Consider the following 16,248-nt stretch of genomic DNA (forward strand, 5'->3'; position numbering starts at 1 on the left):
TTGGATGAAATGCAAACTAACCTTGCTTACTTATTTCAAAGCGAGGGCACATATTTCAGCCTTGTGGGAAAAAACGGACAAAGAGTTGAAATTCCACAAGGCAGTGACAAAAAGCTTACAGCACCTGGTATTCCTAGGCGGTCTCCCATCCAAGTACTAACCAGGCCCGACCCTGCTTAGCTTCCGAGATCAGACGAGATCAGGCGTACTCAGGCCGGTGTGGCCGTAAGCGAGAAACAATCTCTTGCTGCACTATGTAAAGTCAAAGTGAGCCTGATTAACAGCTGTTGCATTTTCACCATTTAGATAAGCATCTTTGTGTCACTCAAAAAGTGGAAGAAATTGCATATACTGTAGCCATAATTTGTAGCACAGATTGTTGGATGAAATGCAAACTAACCTTGCTTACTTATTTCAAAGCGAGGGCACATATTTCAGCCTTGTGGGAAAAAACGGACAAAGAGTTGAAATTCCACAAGGCAGTGACAAAAAGCTTACAGCACCTGGTATTCCTAGGCGGTCTCCCATCCAAGTACTAACCAGGCCCGACCCTGCTTAGCTTCCGAGATCAGACGAGATCAGGCGTACTCAGGCCGGTGTGGCCGTAAGCGAGAAACAATCTCTTGCTGCACTATGTAAAGTCAAAGTGAGCCTGATTAACAGCTGTTGCATTTTCACCATTTAGATAAGCATCTTTGTGTCACTCAAAAAGTGGAAGAAATTGCATATACTGTAGCCATAATTTGTAGCACAGATTGTTGGATGAAATGCAAACTAACCTTGCTTACTTATTTCAAAGCGAGGGCACATATTTCAGCCTTGTGGGAAAAAACGGACAAAGAGTTGAAATTCCACAAGGCAGTGACAAAAAGCTTACAGCACCTGGTATTCCTAGGCGGTCTCCCATCCAAGTACTAACCAGGCCCGACCCTGCTTAGCTTCCGAGATCAGACGAGATCAGGCGTACTCAGGCCGGTGTGGCCGTAAGCGAGAAACAATCTCTTGCTGCACTATGTAAAGTCAAAGTGAGCCTGATTAACAGCTGTTGCATTTTCACCATTTAGATAAGCATCTTTGTGTCACTCAAAAAGTGGAAGAAATTGCATATACTGTAGCCATAATTTGTAGCACAGATTGTTGGATGAAATGCAAACTAACCTTGCTTACTTATTTCAAAGCGAGGGCACATATTTCAGCCTTGTGGGAAAAAACGGACAAAGAGTTGAAATTCCACAAGGCAGTGACAAAAAGCTTACAGCACCTGGTATTCCTAGGCGGTCTCCCATCCAAGTACTAACCAGGCCCGACCCTGCTTAGCTTCCGAGATCAGACGAGATCAGGCGTACTCAGGCCGGTGTGGCCGTAAGCGAGAAACAATCTCTTGCTGCACTATGTAAAGTCAAAGTGAGCCTGATTAACAGCTGTTGCATTTTCACCATTTAGATAAGCATCTTTGTGTCACTCAAAAAGTGGAAGAAATTGCATATACTGTAGCCATAATTTGTAGCACAGATTGTTGGATGAAATGCAAACTAACCTTGCTTACTTATTTCAAAGCGAGGGCACATATTTCAGCCTTGTGGGAAAAAACGGACAAAGAGTTGAAATTCCACAAGGCAGTGACAAAAAGCTTACAGCACCTGGTATTCCTAGGCGGTCTCCCATCCAAGTACTAACCAGGCCCGACCCTGCTTAGCTTCCGAGATCAGACGAGATCAGGCGTACTCAGGCCGGTGTGGCCGTAAGCGAGAAACAATCTCTTGCTGCACTATGTAAAGTCAAAGTGAGCCTGATTAACAGCTGTTGCATTTTCACCATTTAGATAAGCATCTTTGTGTCACTCAAAAAGTGGAAGAAATTGCATATACTGTAGCCATAATTTGTAGCACAGATTGTTGGATGAAATGCAAACTAACCTTGCTTACTTATTTCAAAGCGAGGGCACATATTTCAGCCTTGTGGGAAAAAACGGACAAAGAGTTGAAATTCCACAAGGCAGTGACAAAAAGCTTACAGCACCTGGTATTCCTAGGCGGTCTCCCATCCAAGTACTAACCAGGCCCGACCCTGCTTAGCTTCCGAGATCAGACGAGATCAGGCGTACTCAGGCCGGTGTGGCCGTAAGCGAGAAACAATCTCTTGCTGCACTATGTAAAGTCAAAGTGAGCCTGATTAACAGCTGTTGCATTTTCACCATTTAGATAAGCATCTTTGTGTCACTCAAAAAGTGGAAGAAATTGCATATACTGTAGCCATAATTTGTAGCACAGATTGTTGGATGAAATGCAAACTAACCTTGCTTACTTATTTCAAAGCGAGGGCACATATTTCAGCCTTGTGGGAAAAAACGGACAAAGAGTTGAAATTCCACAAGGCAGTGACAAAAAGCTTACAGCACCTGGTATTCCTAGGCGGTCTCCCATCCAAGTACTAACCAGGCCCGACCCTGCTTAGCTTCCGAGATCAGACGAGATCAGGCGTACTCAGGCCGGTGTGGCCGTAAGCGAGAAACAATCTCTTGCTGCACTATGTAAAGTCAAAGTGAGCCTGATTAACAGCTGTTGCATTTTCACCATTTAGATAAGCATCTTTGTGTCACTCAAAAAGTGGAAGAAATTGCATATACTGTAGCCATAATTTGTAGCACAGATTGTTGGATGAAATGCAAACTAACCTTGCTTACTTATTTCAAAGCGAGGGCACATATTTCAGCCTTGTGGGAAAAAACGGACAAAGAGTTGAAATTCCACAAGGCAGTGACAAAAAGCTTACAGCACCTGGTATTCCTAGGCGGTCTCCCATCCAAGTACTAACCAGGCCCGACCCTGCTTAGCTTCCGAGATCAGACGAGATCAGGCGTACTCAGGCCGGTGTGGCCGTAAGCGAGAAACAATCTCTTGCTGCACTATGTAAAGTCAAAGTGAGCCTGATTAACAGCTGTTGCATTTTCACCATTTAGATAAGCATCTTTGTGTCACTCAAAAAGTGGAAGAAATTGCATATACTGTAGCCATAATTTGTAGCACAGATTGTTGGATGAAATGCAAACTAACCTTGCTTACTTATTTCAAAGCGAGGGCACATATTTCAGCCTTGTGGGAAAAAACGGACAAAGAGTTGAAATTCCACAAGGCAGTGACAAAAAGCTTACAGCACCTGGTATTCCTAGGCGGTCTCCCATCCAAGTACTAACCAGGCCCGACCCTGCTTAGCTTCCGAGATCAGACGAGATCAGGCGTACTCAGGCCGGTGTGGCCGTAAGCGAGAAACAATCTCTTGCTGCACTATGTAAAGTCAAAGTGAGCCTGATTAACAGCTGTTGCATTTTCACCATTTAGATAAGCATCTTTGTGTCACTCAAAAAGTGGAAGAAATTGCATATACTGTAGCCATAATTTGTAGCACAGATTGTTGGATGAAATGCAAACTAACCTTGCTTACTTATTTCAAAGCGAGGGCACATATTTCAGCCTTGTGGGAAAAAACGGACAAAGAGTTGAAATTCCACAAGGCAGTGACAAAAAGCTTACAGCACCTGGTATTCCTAGGCGGTCTCCCATCCAAGTACTAACCAGGCCCGACCCTGCTTAGCTTCCGAGATCAGACGAGATCAGGCGTACTCAGGCCGGTGTGGCCGTAAGCGAGAAACAATCTCTTGCTGCACTATGTAAAGTCAAAGTGAGCCTGATTAACAGCTGTTGCATTTTCACCATTTAGATAAGCATCTTTGTGTCACTCAAAAAGTGGAAGAAATTGCATATACTGTAGCCATAATTTGTAGCACAGATTGTTGGATGAAATGCAAACTAACCTTGCTTACTTATTTCAAAGCGAGGGCACATATTTCAGCCTTGTGGGAAAAAACGGACAAAGAGTTGAAATTCCACAAGGCAGTGACAAAAAGCTTACAGCACCTGGTATTCCTAGGCGGTCTCCCATCCAAGTACTAACCAGGCCCGACCCTGCTTAGCTTCCGAGATCAGACGAGATCAGGCGTACTCAGGCCGGTGTGGCCGTAAGCGAGAAACAATCTCTTGCTGCACTATGTAAAGTCAAAGTGAGCCTGATTAACAGCTGTTGCATTTTCACCATTTAGATAAGCATCTTTGTGTCACTCAAAAAGTGGAAGAAATTGCATATACTGTAGCCATAATTTGTAGCACAGATTGTTGGATGAAATGCAAACTAACCTTGCTTACTTATTTCAAAGCGAGGGCACATATTTCAGCCTTGTGGGAAAAAACGGACAAAGAGTTGAAATTCCACAAGGCAGTGACAAAAAGCTTACAGCACCTGGTATTCCTAGGCGGTCTCCCATCCAAGTACTAACCAGGCCCGACCCTGCTTAGCTTCCGAGATCAGACGAGATCAGGCGTACTCAGGCCGGTGTGGCCGTAAGCGAGAAACAATCTCTTGCTGCACTATGTAAAGTCAAAGTGAGCCTGATTAACAGCTGTTGCATTTTCACCATTTAGATAAGCATCTTTGTGTCACTCAAAAAGTGGAAGAAATTGCATATACTGTAGCCATAATTTGTAGCACAGATTGTTGGATGAAATGCAAACTAACCTTGCTTACTTATTTCAAAGCGAGGGCACATATTTCAGCCTTGTGGGAAAAAACGGACAAAGAGTTGAAATTCCACAAGGCAGTGACAAAAAGCTTACAGCACCTGGTATTCCTAGGCGGTCTCCCATCCAAGTACTAACCAGGCCCGACCCTGCTTAGCTTCCGAGATCAGACGAGATCAGGCGTACTCAGGCCGGTGTGGCCGTAAGCGAGAAACAATCTCTTGCTGCACTATGTAAAGTCAAAGTGAGCCTGATTAACAGCTGTTGCATTTTCACCATTTAGATAAGCATCTTTGTGTCACTCAAAAAGTGGAAGAAATTGCATATACTGTAGCCATAATTTGTAGCACAGATTGTTGGATGAAATGCAAACTAACCTTGCTTACTTATTTCAAAGCGAGGGCACATATTTCAGCCTTGTGGGAAAAAACGGACAAAGAGTTGAAATTCCACAAGGCAGTGACAAAAAGCTTACAGCACCTGGTATTCCTAGGCGGTCTCCCATCCAAGTACTAACCAGGCCCGACCCTGCTTAGCTTCCGAGATCAGACGAGATCAGGCGTACTCAGGCCGGTGTGGCCGTAAGCGAGAAACAATCTCTTGCTGCACTATGTAAAGTCAAAGTGAGCCTGATTAACAGCTGTTGCATTTTCACCATTTAGATAAGCATCTTTGTGTCACTCAAAAAGTGGAAGAAATTGCATATACTGTAGCCATAATTTGTAGCACAGATTGTTGGATGAAATGCAAACTAACCTTGCTTACTTATTTCAAAGCGAGGGCACATATTTCAGCCTTGTGGGAAAAAACGGACAAAGAGTTGAAATTCCACAAGGCAGTGACAAAAAGCTTACAGCACCTGGTATTCCTAGGCGGTCTCCCATCCAAGTACTAACCAGGCCCGACCCTGCTTAGCTTCCGAGATCAGACGAGATCAGGCGTACTCAGGCCGGTGTGGCCGTAAGCGAGAAACAATCTCTTGCTGCACTATGTAAAGTCAAAGTGAGCCTGATTAACAGCTGTTGCATTTTCACCATTTAGATAAGCATCTTTGTGTCACTCAAAAAGTGGAAGAAATTGCATATACTGTAGCCATAATTTGTAGCACAGATTGTTGGATGAAATGCAAACTAACCTTGCTTACTTATTTCAAAGCGAGGGCACATATTTCAGCCTTGTGGGAAAAAACGGACAAAGAGTTGAAATTCCACAAGGCAGTGACAAAAAGCTTACAGCACCTGGTATTCCTAGGCGGTCTCCCATCCAAGTACTAACCAGGCCCGACCCTGCTTAGCTTCCGAGATCAGACGAGATCAGGCGTACTCAGGCCGGTGTGGCCGTAAGCGAGAAACAATCTCTTGCTGCACTATGTAAAGTCAAAGTGAGCCTGATTAACAGCTGTTGCATTTTCACCATTTAGATAAGCATCTTTGTGTCACTCAAAAAGTGGAAGAAATTGCATATACTGTAGCCATAATTTGTAGCACAGATTGTTGGATGAAATGCAAACTAACCTTGCTTACTTATTTCAAAGCGAGGGCACATATTTCAGCCTTGTGGGAAAAAACGGACAAAGAGTTGAAATTCCACAAGGCAGTGACAAAAAGCTTACAGCACCTGGTATTCCTAGGCGGTCTCCCATCCAAGTACTAACCAGGCCCGACCCTGCTTAGCTTCCGAGATCAGACGAGATCAGGCGTACTCAGGCCGGTGTGGCCGTAAGCGAGAAACAATCTCTTGCTGCACTATGTAAAGTCAAAGTGAGCCTGATTAACAGCTGTTGCATTTTCACCATTTAGATAAGCATCTTTGTGTCACTCAAAAAGTGGAAGAAATTGCATATACTGTAGCCATAATTTGTAGCACAGATTGTTGGATGAAATGCAAACTAACCTTGCTTACTTATTTCAAAGCGAGGGCACATATTTCAGCCTTGTGGGAAAAAACGGACAAAGAGTTGAAATTCCACAAGGCAGTGACAAAAAGCTTACAGCACCTGGTATTCCTAGGCGGTCTCCCATCCAAGTACTAACCAGGCCCGACCCTGCTTAGCTTCCGAGATCAGACGAGATCAGGCGTACTCAGGCCGGTGTGGCCGTAAGCGAGAAACAATCTCTTGCTGCACTATGTAAAGTCAAAGTGAGCCTGATTAACAGCTGTTGCATTTTCACCATTTAGATAAGCATCTTTGTGTCACTCAAAAAGTGGAAGAAATTGCATATACTGTAGCCATAATTTGTAGCACAGATTGTTGGATGAAATGCAAACTAACCTTGCTTACTTATTTCAAAGCGAGGGCACATATTTCAGCCTTGTGGGAAAAAACGGACAAAGAGTTGAAATTCCACAAGGCAGTGACAAAAAGCTTACAGCACCTGGTATTCCTAGGCGGTCTCCCATCCAAGTACTAACCAGGCCCGACCCTGCTTAGCTTCCGAGATCAGACGAGATCAGGCGTACTCAGGCCGGTGTGGCCGTAAGCGAGAAACAATCTCTTGCTGCACTATGTAAAGTCAAAGTGAGCCTGATTAACAGCTGTTGCATTTTCACCATTTAGATAAGCATCTTTGTGTCACTCAAAAAGTGGAAGAAATTGCATATACTGTAGCCATAATTTGTAGCACAGATTGTTGGATGAAATGCAAACTAACCTTGCTTACTTATTTCAAAGCGAGGGCACATATTTCAGCCTTGTGGGAAAAAACGGACAAAGAGTTGAAATTCCACAAGGCAGTGACAAAAAGCTTACAGCACCTGGTATTCCTAGGCGGTCTCCCATCCAAGTACTAACCAGGCCCGACCCTGCTTAGCTTCCGAGATCAGACGAGATCAGGCGTACTCAGGCCGGTGTGGCCGTAAGCGAGAAACAATCTCTTGCTGCACTATGTAAAGTCAAAGTGAGCCTGATTAACAGCTGTTGCATTTTCACCATTTAGATAAGCATCTTTGTGTCACTCAAAAAGTGGAAGAAATTGCATATACTGTAGCCATAATTTGTAGCACAGATTGTTGGATGAAATGCAAACTAACCTTGCTTACTTATTTCAAAGCGAGGGCACATATTTCAGCCTTGTGGGAAAAAACGGACAAAGAGTTGAAATTCCACAAGGCAGTGACAAAAAGCTTACAGCACCTGGTATTCCTAGGCGGTCTCCCATCCAAGTACTAACCAGGCCCGACCCTGCTTAGCTTCCGAGATCAGACGAGATCAGGCGTACTCAGGCCGGTGTGGCCGTAAGCGAGAAACAATCTCTTGCTGCACTATGTAAAGTCAAAGTGAGCCTGATTAACAGCTGTTGCATTTTCACCATTTAGATAAGCATCTTTGTGTCACTCAAAAAGTGGAAGAAATTGCATATACTGTAGCCATAATTTGTAGCACAGATTGTTGGATGAAATGCAAACTAACCTTGCTTACTTATTTCAAAGCGAGGGCACATATTTCAGCCTTGTGGGAAAAAACGGACAAAGAGTTGAAATTCCACAAGGCAGTGACAAAAAGCTTACAGCACCTGGTATTCCTAGGCGGTCTCCCATCCAAGTACTAACCAGGCCCGACCCTGCTTAGCTTCCGAGATCAGACGAGATCAGGCGTACTCAGGCCGGTGTGGCCGTAAGCGAGAAACAATCTCTTGCTGCACTATGTAAAGTCAAAGTGAGCCTGATTAACAGCTGTTGCATTTTCACCATTTAGATAAGCATCTTTGTGTCACTCAAAAAGTGGAAGAAATTGCATATACTGTAGCCATAATTTGTAGCACAGATTGTTGGATGAAATGCAAACTAACCTTGCTTACTTATTTCAAAGCGAGGGCACATATTTCAGCCTTGTGGGAAAAAACGGACAAAGAGTTGAAATTCCACAAGGCAGTGACAAAAAGCTTACAGCACCTGGTATTCCTAGGCGGTCTCCCATCCAAGTACTAACCAGGCCCGACCCTGCTTAGCTTCCGAGATCAGACGAGATCAGGCGTACTCAGGCCGGTGTGGCCGTAAGCGAGAAACAATCTCTTGCTGCACTATGTAAAGTCAAAGTGAGCCTGATTAACAGCTGTTGCATTTTCACCATTTAGATAAGCATCTTTGTGTCACTCAAAAAGTGGAAGAAATTGCATATACTGTAGCCATAATTTGTAGCACAGATTGTTGGATGAAATGCAAACTAACCTTGCTTACTTATTTCAAAGCGAGGGCACATATTTCAGCCTTGTGGGAAAAAACGGACAAAGAGTTGAAATTCCACAAGGCAGTGACAAAAAGCTTACAGCACCTGGTATTCCTAGGCGGTCTCCCATCCAAGTACTAACCAGGCCCGACCCTGCTTAGCTTCCGAGATCAGACGAGATCAGGCGTACTCAGGCCGGTGTGGCCGTAAGCGAGAAACAATCTCTTGCTGCACTATGTAAAGTCAAAGTGAGCCTGATTAACAGCTGTTGCATTTTCACCATTTAGATAAGCATCTTTGTGTCACTCAAAAAGTGGAAGAAATTGCATATACTGTAGCCATAATTTGTAGCACAGATTGTTGGATGAAATGCAAACTAACCTTGCTTACTTATTTCAAAGCGAGGGCACATATTTCAGCCTTGTGGGAAAAAACGGACAAAGAGTTGAAATTCCACAAGGCAGTGACAAAAAGCTTACAGCACCTGGTATTCCTAGGCGGTCTCCCATCCAAGTACTAACCAGGCCCGACCCTGCTTAGCTTCCGAGATCAGACGAGATCAGGCGTACTCAGGCCGGTGTGGCCGTAAGCGAGAAACAATCTCTTGCTGCACTATGTAAAGTCAAAGTGAGCCTGATTAACAGCTGTTGCATTTTCACCATTTAGATAAGCATCTTTGTGTCACTCAAAAAGTGGAAGAAATTGCATATACTGTAGCCATAATTTGTAGCACAGATTGTTGGATGAAATGCAAACTAACCTTGCTTACTTATTTCAAAGCGAGGGCACATATTTCAGCCTTGTGGGAAAAAACGGACAAAGAGTTGAAATTCCACAAGGCAGTGACAAAAAGCTTACAGCACCTGGTATTCCTAGGCGGTCTCCCATCCAAGTACTAACCAGGCCCGACCCTGCTTAGCTTCCGAGATCAGACGAGATCAGGCGTACTCAGGCCGGTGTGGCCGTAAGCGAGAAACAATCTCTTGCTGCACTATGTAAAGTCAAAGTGAGCCTGATTAACAGCTGTTGCATTTTCACCATTTAGATAAGCATCTTTGTGTCACTCAAAAAGTGGAAGAAATTGCATATACTGTAGCCATAATTTGTAGCACAGATTGTTGGATGAAATGCAAACTAACCTTGCTTACTTATTTCAAAGCGAGGGCACATATTTCAGCCTTGTGGGAAAAAACGGACAAAGAGTTGAAATTCCACAAGGCAGTGACAAAAAGCTTACAGCACCTGGTATTCCTAGGCGGTCTCCCATCCAAGTACTAACCAGGCCCGACCCTGCTTAGCTTCCGAGATCAGACGAGATCAGGCGTACTCAGGCCGGTGTGGCCGTAAGCGAGAAACAATCTCTTGCTGCACTATGTAAAGTCAAAGTGAGCCTGATTAACAGCTGTTGCATTTTCACCATTTAGATAAGCATCTTTGTGTCACTCAAAAAGTGGAAGAAATTGCATATACTGTAGCCATAATTTGTAGCACAGATTGTTGGATGAAATGCAAACTAACCTTGCTTACTTATTTCAAAGCGAGGGCACATATTTCAGCCTTGTGGGAAAAAACGGACAAAGAGTTGAAATTCCACAAGGCAGTGACAAAAAGCTTACAGCACCTGGTATTCCTAGGCGGTCTCCCATCCAAGTACTAACCAGGCCCGACCCTGCTTAGCTTCCGAGATCAGACGAGATCAGGCGTACTCAGGCCGGTGTGGCCGTAAGCGAGAAACAATCTCTTGCTGCACTATGTAAAGTCAAAGTGAGCCTGATTAACAGCTGTTGCATTTTCACCATTTAGATAAGCATCTTTGTGTCACTCAAAAAGTGGAAGAAATTGCATATACTGTAGCCATAATTTGTAGCACAGATTGTTGGATGAAATGCAAACTAACCTTGCTTACTTATTTCAAAGCGAGGGCACATATTTCAGCCTTGTGGGAAAAAACGGACAAAGAGTTGAAATTCCACAAGGCAGTGACAAAAAGCTTACAGCACCTGGTATTCCTAGGCGGTCTCCCATCCAAGTACTAACCAGGCCCGACCCTGCTTAGCTTCCGAGATCAGACGAGATCAGGCGTACTCAGGCCGGTGTGGCCGTAAGCGAGAAACAATCTCTTGCTGCACTATGTAAAGTCAAAGTGAGCCTGATTAACAGCTGTTGCATTTTCACCATTTAGATAAGCATCTTTGTGTCACTCAAAAAGTGGAAGAAATTGCATATACTGTAGCCATAATTTGTAGCACAGATTGTTGGATGAAATGCAAACTAACCTTGCTTACTTATTTCAAAGCGAGGGCACATATTTCAGCCTTGTGGGAAAAAACGGACAAAGAGTTGAAATTCCACAAGGCAGTGACAAAAAGCTTACAGCACCTGGTATTCCTAGGCGGTCTCCCATCCAAGTACTAACCAGGCCCGACCCTGCTTAGCTTCCGAGATCAGACGAGATCAGGCGTACTCAGGCCGGTGTGGCCGTAAGCGAGAAACAATCTCTTGCTGCACTATGTAAAGTCAAAGTGAGCCTGATTAACAGCTGTTGCATTTTCACCATTTAGATAAGCATCTTTGTGTCACTCAAAAAGTGGAAGAAATTGCATATACTGTAGCCATAATTTGTAGCACAGATTGTTGGATGAAATACAAACTAACCTTGCTTACTTATTTCAAAGCGAGGGCACATATTTCAGCCTTGTGGGAAAAAACGGACAAAGAGTTGAAATTCCACAAGGCAGTGACAAAAAGCTTACAGCACCTGGTATTCCTAGGCGGTCTCCCATCCAAGTACTAACCAGGCCCGACCCTGCTTAGCTTCCGAGATCAGACGAGATCAGGCGTACTCAGGCCGGTGTGGCCGTAAGCGAGAAACAATCTCTTGCTGCACTATGTGAGCATTAAAAGTGGACTCAGAAAAATTGCATATACTGTAGCCATAATTTGTAGCACAGATTGTTGGATGAAATGCAAACTAACCTTGCTTACTTATTTCAAAGCGAGGGCACATATTTCAACCTTGTGGGAAAAAACGGACAAAGAGTTGAAATTCCACAAGGCAGTGACAAAAAGCTTACAGCACCTGGTATTCCTAGGCGGTCTCCCATCCAAGTACTAACCAGGCCCGACCCTGCTTAGCTTCCGAGATCAGACGAGATCAGGCGTACTCAGGCCGGTGTGGCCGTAAGCGAGAAACAATCTCTTGCTGCACTATGTAAAGTCAAAGTGAGCCTGATTAACAGCTGTTGCATTTTCACCATTTAGATAAGCATCTTTGTGTCACTCAAAAAGTGGAAGAAATTGCATATACTGTAGCCATAATTTGTAGCACAGATTGTTGGATGAAATACAAACTAACCTTGCTTACTTATTTCAAAGCGAGGGCACATATTTCAACCTTGTGGGAAAAAACGGACAAAGAGTTGAAATTCCACAAGGCAGTGACAAAAAGCTTACAGCACCTGGTATTCCCAGGCGGTCTCCCATCCAAGTACTAACCAGGCCCGACCCTGCTTAGCTTCCGAGATCAGACGAGATCAGGCGTACTCAGGCCGGTGTGGCCGTAAGCGAGAAACAATCTCTTGCTGCACTATGTAAAGTCAAAGTGAGCCTGATTAACAGCTGTTGCATTTTCACCATTTAGATAAGCATCTTTGTGTCACTCAAAAAGTGGAAGAAATTGCATATACTGTAGCCATAATTTGTAGCACAGATTGTTGGATGAAATACAAACTAACCTTGCTTACTTATTTCAAAGCGAGGGCACATATTTCAACCTTGTGGGAAAAAACGGACAAAGAGTTGAAATTCCACAAGGCAGTGACAAAAAGCTTACAGCACCTGGTATTCCCAGGCGGTCTCCCATCCAAGTACTAACCAGGCCCGACCCTGCTTAGCTTCCGAGATCAGACGAGATCAGGCGTACTCAGGCCGGTGTGGCCGTAAGCGAGAAACAATCTCTTGCTGCACTATGTAAAGTCAAAGTGAGCCTGATTAACAGCTGTTGCATTTTCACCATTTAGATAAGCATCTTTGTGTCACTCAAAAAGTGGAAGAAATTGCATATACTGTAGCCATAATTTGTAGCACAGATTGTTGGATGAAATACAAACTAACCTTGCTTACTTATTTCAAAGCGAGGGCACATATTTCAACCTTGTGGGAAAAAACGGACAAAGAGTTGAAATTCCACAAGGCAGTGACAAAAAGCTTACAGCACCTGGTATTCCTAGGCGGTCTCCCATCCAAGTACTAACCAGGCCCGACCCTGCTTAGCTTCCGAGATCAGACGAGATCAGGCGTACTCAGGCCGGTGTGGCCGTAAGCGAGAAACAATCTCTTGCTGCACTATGTAAAGTCAAAGTGAGCCTGATTAACAGCTGTTGCATTTTCACCATTTAGATAAGCATCTTTGTGTCACTCAAAAAGTGGAAGAAATTGCATATACTGTAGCCATAATTTGTAGCACAGATTGTTGGATGAAATACAAACTAACCTTGCTTACTTATTTCAAAGCGAGGGCACATATTTCAACCTTGTGGGAAAAAACGGACAAAGAGTTGAAATTCCACAAGGCAGTGACAAAAAGCTTACAGCACCTGGTATTCCCAGGCGGTCTCCCATCCAAGTACTAACCAGGCCCGACCCTGCTTAGCTTCCGAGATCAGACGAGATCAGGCGTACTCAGGCCGGTGTGGCCGTAAGCGAGAAACAATCTCTTGCTGCACTATGTAAAGTCAAAGTGAGCCTGATTAACAGCTGTTGCATTTTCACCATTTAGATAAGCATCTTTGTGTCACTCAAAAAGTGGAAGAAATTGCATATACTGTAGCCATAATTTGTAGCACAGATTGTTGGATGAAATACAAACTAACCTTGCTTACTTATTTCAAAGCGAGGGCACATATTTCAACCTTGTGGGAAAAAACGGACAAAGAGTTGAAATTCCACAAGGCAGTGACAAAAAGCTTACAGCACCTGGTATTCCCAGGCGGTCTCCCATCCAAGTACTAACCAGGCCCGACCCTGCTTAGCTTCCGAGATCAGACGAGATCAGGCGTACTCAGGCCGGTGTGGCCGTAAGCGAGAAACAATCTCTTGCTGCACTATGTAAAGTCAAAGTGAGCCTGATTAACAGCTGTTGCATTTTCACCATTTAGATAAGCATCTTTGTGTCACTCAAAAAGTGGAAGAAATTGCATATACTGTAGCCATAATTTGTAGCACAGATTGTTGGATGAAATACAAACTAACCTTGCTTACTTATTTCAAAGCGAGGGCACATATTTCAACCTTGTGGGAAAAAACGGACAAAGAGTTGAAATTCCACAAGGCAGTGACAAAAAGCTTACAGCACCTGGTATTCCCAGGCGGTCTCCCATCCAAGTACTAACCAGGCCCGACCCTGCTTAGCTTCCGAGATCAGACGAGATCAGGCGTACTCAGGCCGGTGTGGCCGTAAGCGAGAAACAATCTCTTGCTGCACTATGTAAAGTCAAAGTGAGCCTGATTAACAGCTGTTGCATTTTCACCATTTAGATAAGCATCTTTGTGTCACTCAAAAAGTGGAAGAAATTGCATATACTGTAGCCATAATTTGTAGCACAGATTGTTGGATGAAATACAAACTAACCTTGCTTACTTATTTCAAAGCGAGGGCACATATTTCAACCTTGTGGGAAAAAACGGACAAAGAGTTGAAATTCCACAAGGCAGTGACAAAAAGCTTACAGCACCTGGTATTCCCAGGCGGTCTCCCATCCAAGTACTAACCAGGCCCGACCCTGCTTAGCTTCCGAGATCAGACGAGATCAGGCGTACTCAGGCCGGTGTGGCCGTAAGCGAGAAACAATCTCTTGCTGCACTATGTAAAGTCAAAGTGAGCCTGATTAACAGCTGTTGCATTTTCACCATTTAGATAAGCATCTTTGTGTCACTCAAAAAGTGGAAGAAATTGCATATACTGTAGCCATAATTTGTAGCACAGATTGTTGGATGAAATACAAACTAACCTTGCTTACTTATTTCAAAGCGAGGGCACATATTTCAACCTTGTGGGAAAAAACGGACAAAGAGTTGAAATTCCACAAGGCAGTGACAAAAAGCTTACAGCACCTGGTATTCCCAGGCGGTCTCCCATCCAAGTACTAACCAGGCCCGACCCTGCTTAGCTTCCGAGATCAGACGAGATCAGGCGTACTCAGGCCGGTGTGGCCGTAAGCGAGAAACAATCTCTTGCTGCACTATGTAAAGTCAAAGTGAGCCTGATTAACAGCTGTTGCATTTTCACCATTTAGATAAGCATCTTTGTGTCACTCAAAAAGTGGAAGAAATTGCATATACTGTAGCCATAATTTGTAGCACAGATTGTTGGATGAAATACAAACTAACCTTGCTTACTTATTTCAAAGCGAGGGCACATATTTCAACCTTGTGGGAAAAAACGGACAAAGAGTTGAAATTCCACAAGGCAGTGACAAAAAGCTTACAGCACCTGGTATTCCCAGGCGGTCTCCCATCCAAGTACTAACCAGGCCCGACCCTGCTTAGCTTCCGAGATCAGACGAGATCAGGCGTACTCAGGCCGGTGTGGCCGTAAGCGAGAAACAATCTCTTGCTGCACTATGTAAAGTCAAAGTGAGCCTGATTAACAGCTGTTGCATTTTCACCATTTAGATAAGCATCTTTGTGTCACTCAAAAAGTGGAAGAAATTGCATATACTGTAGCCATAATTTGTAGCACAGATTGTTGGATGAAATACAAACTAACCTTGCTTACTTATTTCAAAGCGAGGGCACATATTTCAACCTTGTGGGAAAAAACGGACAAAGAGTTGAAATTCCACAAGGCAGTGACAAAAAGCTTACAGCACCTGGTATTCCCAGGCGGTCTCCCATCCAAGTACTAACCAGGCCCGACCCTGCTTAGCTTCCGAGATCAGACGAGATCAGGCGTACTCAGGCCGGTGTGGCCGTAAGCGAGAAACAATCTCTTGCTGCACTATGTAAAGTCAAAGTGAGCCTGATTAACAGCTGTTGCATTTTCACCATTTAGATAAGCATCTTTGTGTCACTCAAAAAGTGGAAGAAATTGCATATACTGTAGCCATAATTTGTAGCACAGATTGTTGGATGAAATACAAACTAACCTTGCTTACTTATTTCAAAGCGAGGGCACATATTTCAACCTTGTGGGAAAAAACGGACAAAGAGTTGAAATTCCACAAGGCAGTGACAAAAAGCTTACAGCACCTGGTATTCCCAGGCGGTCTCCCATCCAAGTACTAACCAGGCCCGACCCTGCTTAGCTTCCGAGATCAGACGAGATCAGGCGTACTCAGGCCGGTGTGGCCGTAAGCGAGAAACAATCTCTTGCTGCACTATGTAAAGTCAAAGTGAGCCTGATTAACAGCTGTTGCATTTTCACCATTTAGATAAGCATCTTTGTGTCACTCAAAAAGTGGAAGAAATTGCATATACTGTAGCCATAATTTGTAGCACAGATTGTTGGATGAA

At 44.0% G+C, this 16,248-nt stretch overlaps 43 non-coding genes across 43 annotated transcripts; all 43 read right to left on the bottom strand.

Annotated features, from left to right (window-relative positions):
* Positions 1 to 112: 112 nt before the first annotated feature.
* LOC118949925 lies at positions 113 to 231 on the bottom strand. Its single transcript, XR_005042401.1, has one exon. It is a non-coding gene; the product is annotated as a 5S ribosomal RNA (ribosomal RNA).
* Positions 232 to 491: 260 nt separating this feature from the next.
* LOC118949926 lies at positions 492 to 610 on the bottom strand. The gene has a single exon (XR_005042402.1). It is a non-coding gene; the product is annotated as a 5S ribosomal RNA (ribosomal RNA).
* Positions 611 to 870: 260 nt separating this feature from the next.
* Positions 871 to 989, bottom strand: LOC118949927. Its single transcript, XR_005042403.1, has one exon. It is a non-coding gene; the product is annotated as a 5S ribosomal RNA (ribosomal RNA).
* A 260-nt stretch (positions 990 to 1,249) lies between these two features.
* LOC118949928 lies at positions 1,250 to 1,368 on the bottom strand. Its single transcript, XR_005042404.1, has one exon. It is a non-coding gene; the product is annotated as a 5S ribosomal RNA (ribosomal RNA).
* A 260-nt stretch (positions 1,369 to 1,628) lies between these two features.
* On the bottom strand, positions 1,629 to 1,747 carry LOC118949929. The gene has a single exon (XR_005042405.1). It is a non-coding gene; the product is annotated as a 5S ribosomal RNA (ribosomal RNA).
* Positions 1,748 to 2,007: 260 nt separating this feature from the next.
* On the bottom strand, positions 2,008 to 2,126 carry LOC118949930. The gene has a single exon (XR_005042406.1). It is a non-coding gene; the product is annotated as a 5S ribosomal RNA (ribosomal RNA).
* Positions 2,127 to 2,386: 260 nt separating this feature from the next.
* On the bottom strand, positions 2,387 to 2,505 carry LOC118949931. Its single transcript, XR_005042407.1, has one exon. It is a non-coding gene; the product is annotated as a 5S ribosomal RNA (ribosomal RNA).
* A 260-nt stretch (positions 2,506 to 2,765) lies between these two features.
* LOC118949932 lies at positions 2,766 to 2,884 on the bottom strand. The gene has a single exon (XR_005042408.1). It is a non-coding gene; the product is annotated as a 5S ribosomal RNA (ribosomal RNA).
* Positions 2,885 to 3,144: 260 nt separating this feature from the next.
* Positions 3,145 to 3,263, bottom strand: LOC118949933. The gene has a single exon (XR_005042409.1). It is a non-coding gene; the product is annotated as a 5S ribosomal RNA (ribosomal RNA).
* A 260-nt stretch (positions 3,264 to 3,523) lies between these two features.
* Positions 3,524 to 3,642, bottom strand: LOC118949935. Its single transcript, XR_005042411.1, has one exon. It is a non-coding gene; the product is annotated as a 5S ribosomal RNA (ribosomal RNA).
* A 260-nt stretch (positions 3,643 to 3,902) lies between these two features.
* Positions 3,903 to 4,021, bottom strand: LOC118949936. Its single transcript, XR_005042412.1, has one exon. It is a non-coding gene; the product is annotated as a 5S ribosomal RNA (ribosomal RNA).
* A 260-nt stretch (positions 4,022 to 4,281) lies between these two features.
* On the bottom strand, positions 4,282 to 4,400 carry LOC118949937. The gene has a single exon (XR_005042413.1). It is a non-coding gene; the product is annotated as a 5S ribosomal RNA (ribosomal RNA).
* A 260-nt stretch (positions 4,401 to 4,660) lies between these two features.
* Positions 4,661 to 4,779, bottom strand: LOC118949938. Its single transcript, XR_005042414.1, has one exon. It is a non-coding gene; the product is annotated as a 5S ribosomal RNA (ribosomal RNA).
* Positions 4,780 to 5,039: 260 nt separating this feature from the next.
* On the bottom strand, positions 5,040 to 5,158 carry LOC118949939. Its single transcript, XR_005042415.1, has one exon. It is a non-coding gene; the product is annotated as a 5S ribosomal RNA (ribosomal RNA).
* Positions 5,159 to 5,418: 260 nt separating this feature from the next.
* LOC118949940 lies at positions 5,419 to 5,537 on the bottom strand. The gene has a single exon (XR_005042416.1). It is a non-coding gene; the product is annotated as a 5S ribosomal RNA (ribosomal RNA).
* A 260-nt stretch (positions 5,538 to 5,797) lies between these two features.
* On the bottom strand, positions 5,798 to 5,916 carry LOC118949941. Its single transcript, XR_005042417.1, has one exon. It is a non-coding gene; the product is annotated as a 5S ribosomal RNA (ribosomal RNA).
* A 260-nt stretch (positions 5,917 to 6,176) lies between these two features.
* On the bottom strand, positions 6,177 to 6,295 carry LOC118949942. Its single transcript, XR_005042418.1, has one exon. It is a non-coding gene; the product is annotated as a 5S ribosomal RNA (ribosomal RNA).
* Positions 6,296 to 6,555: 260 nt separating this feature from the next.
* On the bottom strand, positions 6,556 to 6,674 carry LOC118949943. The gene has a single exon (XR_005042419.1). It is a non-coding gene; the product is annotated as a 5S ribosomal RNA (ribosomal RNA).
* A 260-nt stretch (positions 6,675 to 6,934) lies between these two features.
* Positions 6,935 to 7,053, bottom strand: LOC118949944. The gene has a single exon (XR_005042420.1). It is a non-coding gene; the product is annotated as a 5S ribosomal RNA (ribosomal RNA).
* A 260-nt stretch (positions 7,054 to 7,313) lies between these two features.
* On the bottom strand, positions 7,314 to 7,432 carry LOC118949946. The gene has a single exon (XR_005042422.1). It is a non-coding gene; the product is annotated as a 5S ribosomal RNA (ribosomal RNA).
* A 260-nt stretch (positions 7,433 to 7,692) lies between these two features.
* LOC118949947 lies at positions 7,693 to 7,811 on the bottom strand. Its single transcript, XR_005042423.1, has one exon. It is a non-coding gene; the product is annotated as a 5S ribosomal RNA (ribosomal RNA).
* A 260-nt stretch (positions 7,812 to 8,071) lies between these two features.
* On the bottom strand, positions 8,072 to 8,190 carry LOC118949948. The gene has a single exon (XR_005042424.1). It is a non-coding gene; the product is annotated as a 5S ribosomal RNA (ribosomal RNA).
* Positions 8,191 to 8,450: 260 nt separating this feature from the next.
* LOC118949949 lies at positions 8,451 to 8,569 on the bottom strand. Its single transcript, XR_005042425.1, has one exon. It is a non-coding gene; the product is annotated as a 5S ribosomal RNA (ribosomal RNA).
* Positions 8,570 to 8,829: 260 nt separating this feature from the next.
* On the bottom strand, positions 8,830 to 8,948 carry LOC118949950. Its single transcript, XR_005042426.1, has one exon. It is a non-coding gene; the product is annotated as a 5S ribosomal RNA (ribosomal RNA).
* Positions 8,949 to 9,208: 260 nt separating this feature from the next.
* Positions 9,209 to 9,327, bottom strand: LOC118949951. The gene has a single exon (XR_005042427.1). It is a non-coding gene; the product is annotated as a 5S ribosomal RNA (ribosomal RNA).
* A 260-nt stretch (positions 9,328 to 9,587) lies between these two features.
* On the bottom strand, positions 9,588 to 9,706 carry LOC118949952. The gene has a single exon (XR_005042428.1). It is a non-coding gene; the product is annotated as a 5S ribosomal RNA (ribosomal RNA).
* Positions 9,707 to 9,966: 260 nt separating this feature from the next.
* Positions 9,967 to 10,085, bottom strand: LOC118949953. Its single transcript, XR_005042429.1, has one exon. It is a non-coding gene; the product is annotated as a 5S ribosomal RNA (ribosomal RNA).
* Positions 10,086 to 10,345: 260 nt separating this feature from the next.
* LOC118949954 lies at positions 10,346 to 10,464 on the bottom strand. The gene has a single exon (XR_005042430.1). It is a non-coding gene; the product is annotated as a 5S ribosomal RNA (ribosomal RNA).
* A 260-nt stretch (positions 10,465 to 10,724) lies between these two features.
* On the bottom strand, positions 10,725 to 10,843 carry LOC118949955. Its single transcript, XR_005042431.1, has one exon. It is a non-coding gene; the product is annotated as a 5S ribosomal RNA (ribosomal RNA).
* A 260-nt stretch (positions 10,844 to 11,103) lies between these two features.
* Positions 11,104 to 11,222, bottom strand: LOC118949957. The gene has a single exon (XR_005042433.1). It is a non-coding gene; the product is annotated as a 5S ribosomal RNA (ribosomal RNA).
* A 260-nt stretch (positions 11,223 to 11,482) lies between these two features.
* On the bottom strand, positions 11,483 to 11,601 carry LOC118949958. Its single transcript, XR_005042434.1, has one exon. It is a non-coding gene; the product is annotated as a 5S ribosomal RNA (ribosomal RNA).
* Positions 11,602 to 11,803: 202 nt separating this feature from the next.
* On the bottom strand, positions 11,804 to 11,922 carry LOC118949959. The gene has a single exon (XR_005042435.1). It is a non-coding gene; the product is annotated as a 5S ribosomal RNA (ribosomal RNA).
* Positions 11,923 to 12,182: 260 nt separating this feature from the next.
* Positions 12,183 to 12,301, bottom strand: LOC118949808. Its single transcript, XR_005042284.1, has one exon. It is a non-coding gene; the product is annotated as a 5S ribosomal RNA (ribosomal RNA).
* A 260-nt stretch (positions 12,302 to 12,561) lies between these two features.
* Positions 12,562 to 12,680, bottom strand: LOC118949809. The gene has a single exon (XR_005042285.1). It is a non-coding gene; the product is annotated as a 5S ribosomal RNA (ribosomal RNA).
* Positions 12,681 to 12,940: 260 nt separating this feature from the next.
* Positions 12,941 to 13,059, bottom strand: LOC118949960. The gene has a single exon (XR_005042436.1). It is a non-coding gene; the product is annotated as a 5S ribosomal RNA (ribosomal RNA).
* A 260-nt stretch (positions 13,060 to 13,319) lies between these two features.
* On the bottom strand, positions 13,320 to 13,438 carry LOC118949810. Its single transcript, XR_005042286.1, has one exon. It is a non-coding gene; the product is annotated as a 5S ribosomal RNA (ribosomal RNA).
* A 260-nt stretch (positions 13,439 to 13,698) lies between these two features.
* LOC118949811 lies at positions 13,699 to 13,817 on the bottom strand. The gene has a single exon (XR_005042287.1). It is a non-coding gene; the product is annotated as a 5S ribosomal RNA (ribosomal RNA).
* Positions 13,818 to 14,077: 260 nt separating this feature from the next.
* LOC118949813 lies at positions 14,078 to 14,196 on the bottom strand. Its single transcript, XR_005042289.1, has one exon. It is a non-coding gene; the product is annotated as a 5S ribosomal RNA (ribosomal RNA).
* A 260-nt stretch (positions 14,197 to 14,456) lies between these two features.
* On the bottom strand, positions 14,457 to 14,575 carry LOC118949814. Its single transcript, XR_005042290.1, has one exon. It is a non-coding gene; the product is annotated as a 5S ribosomal RNA (ribosomal RNA).
* Positions 14,576 to 14,835: 260 nt separating this feature from the next.
* Positions 14,836 to 14,954, bottom strand: LOC118949815. Its single transcript, XR_005042291.1, has one exon. It is a non-coding gene; the product is annotated as a 5S ribosomal RNA (ribosomal RNA).
* Positions 14,955 to 15,214: 260 nt separating this feature from the next.
* LOC118949816 lies at positions 15,215 to 15,333 on the bottom strand. The gene has a single exon (XR_005042292.1). It is a non-coding gene; the product is annotated as a 5S ribosomal RNA (ribosomal RNA).
* A 260-nt stretch (positions 15,334 to 15,593) lies between these two features.
* LOC118949817 lies at positions 15,594 to 15,712 on the bottom strand. Its single transcript, XR_005042293.1, has one exon. It is a non-coding gene; the product is annotated as a 5S ribosomal RNA (ribosomal RNA).
* Positions 15,713 to 15,972: 260 nt separating this feature from the next.
* Positions 15,973 to 16,091, bottom strand: LOC118949818. The gene has a single exon (XR_005042294.1). It is a non-coding gene; the product is annotated as a 5S ribosomal RNA (ribosomal RNA).
* Positions 16,092 to 16,248: the final 157 nt, after the last annotated feature.

Source organism: Oncorhynchus mykiss, unplaced genomic scaffold (assembly GCF_013265735.2).
Source record: "Oncorhynchus mykiss isolate Arlee unplaced genomic scaffold, USDA_OmykA_1.1 un_scaffold_302, whole genome shotgun sequence".
Lineage (NCBI taxonomy): Eukaryota > Metazoa > Chordata > Actinopteri > Salmoniformes > Salmonidae > Oncorhynchus > Oncorhynchus mykiss.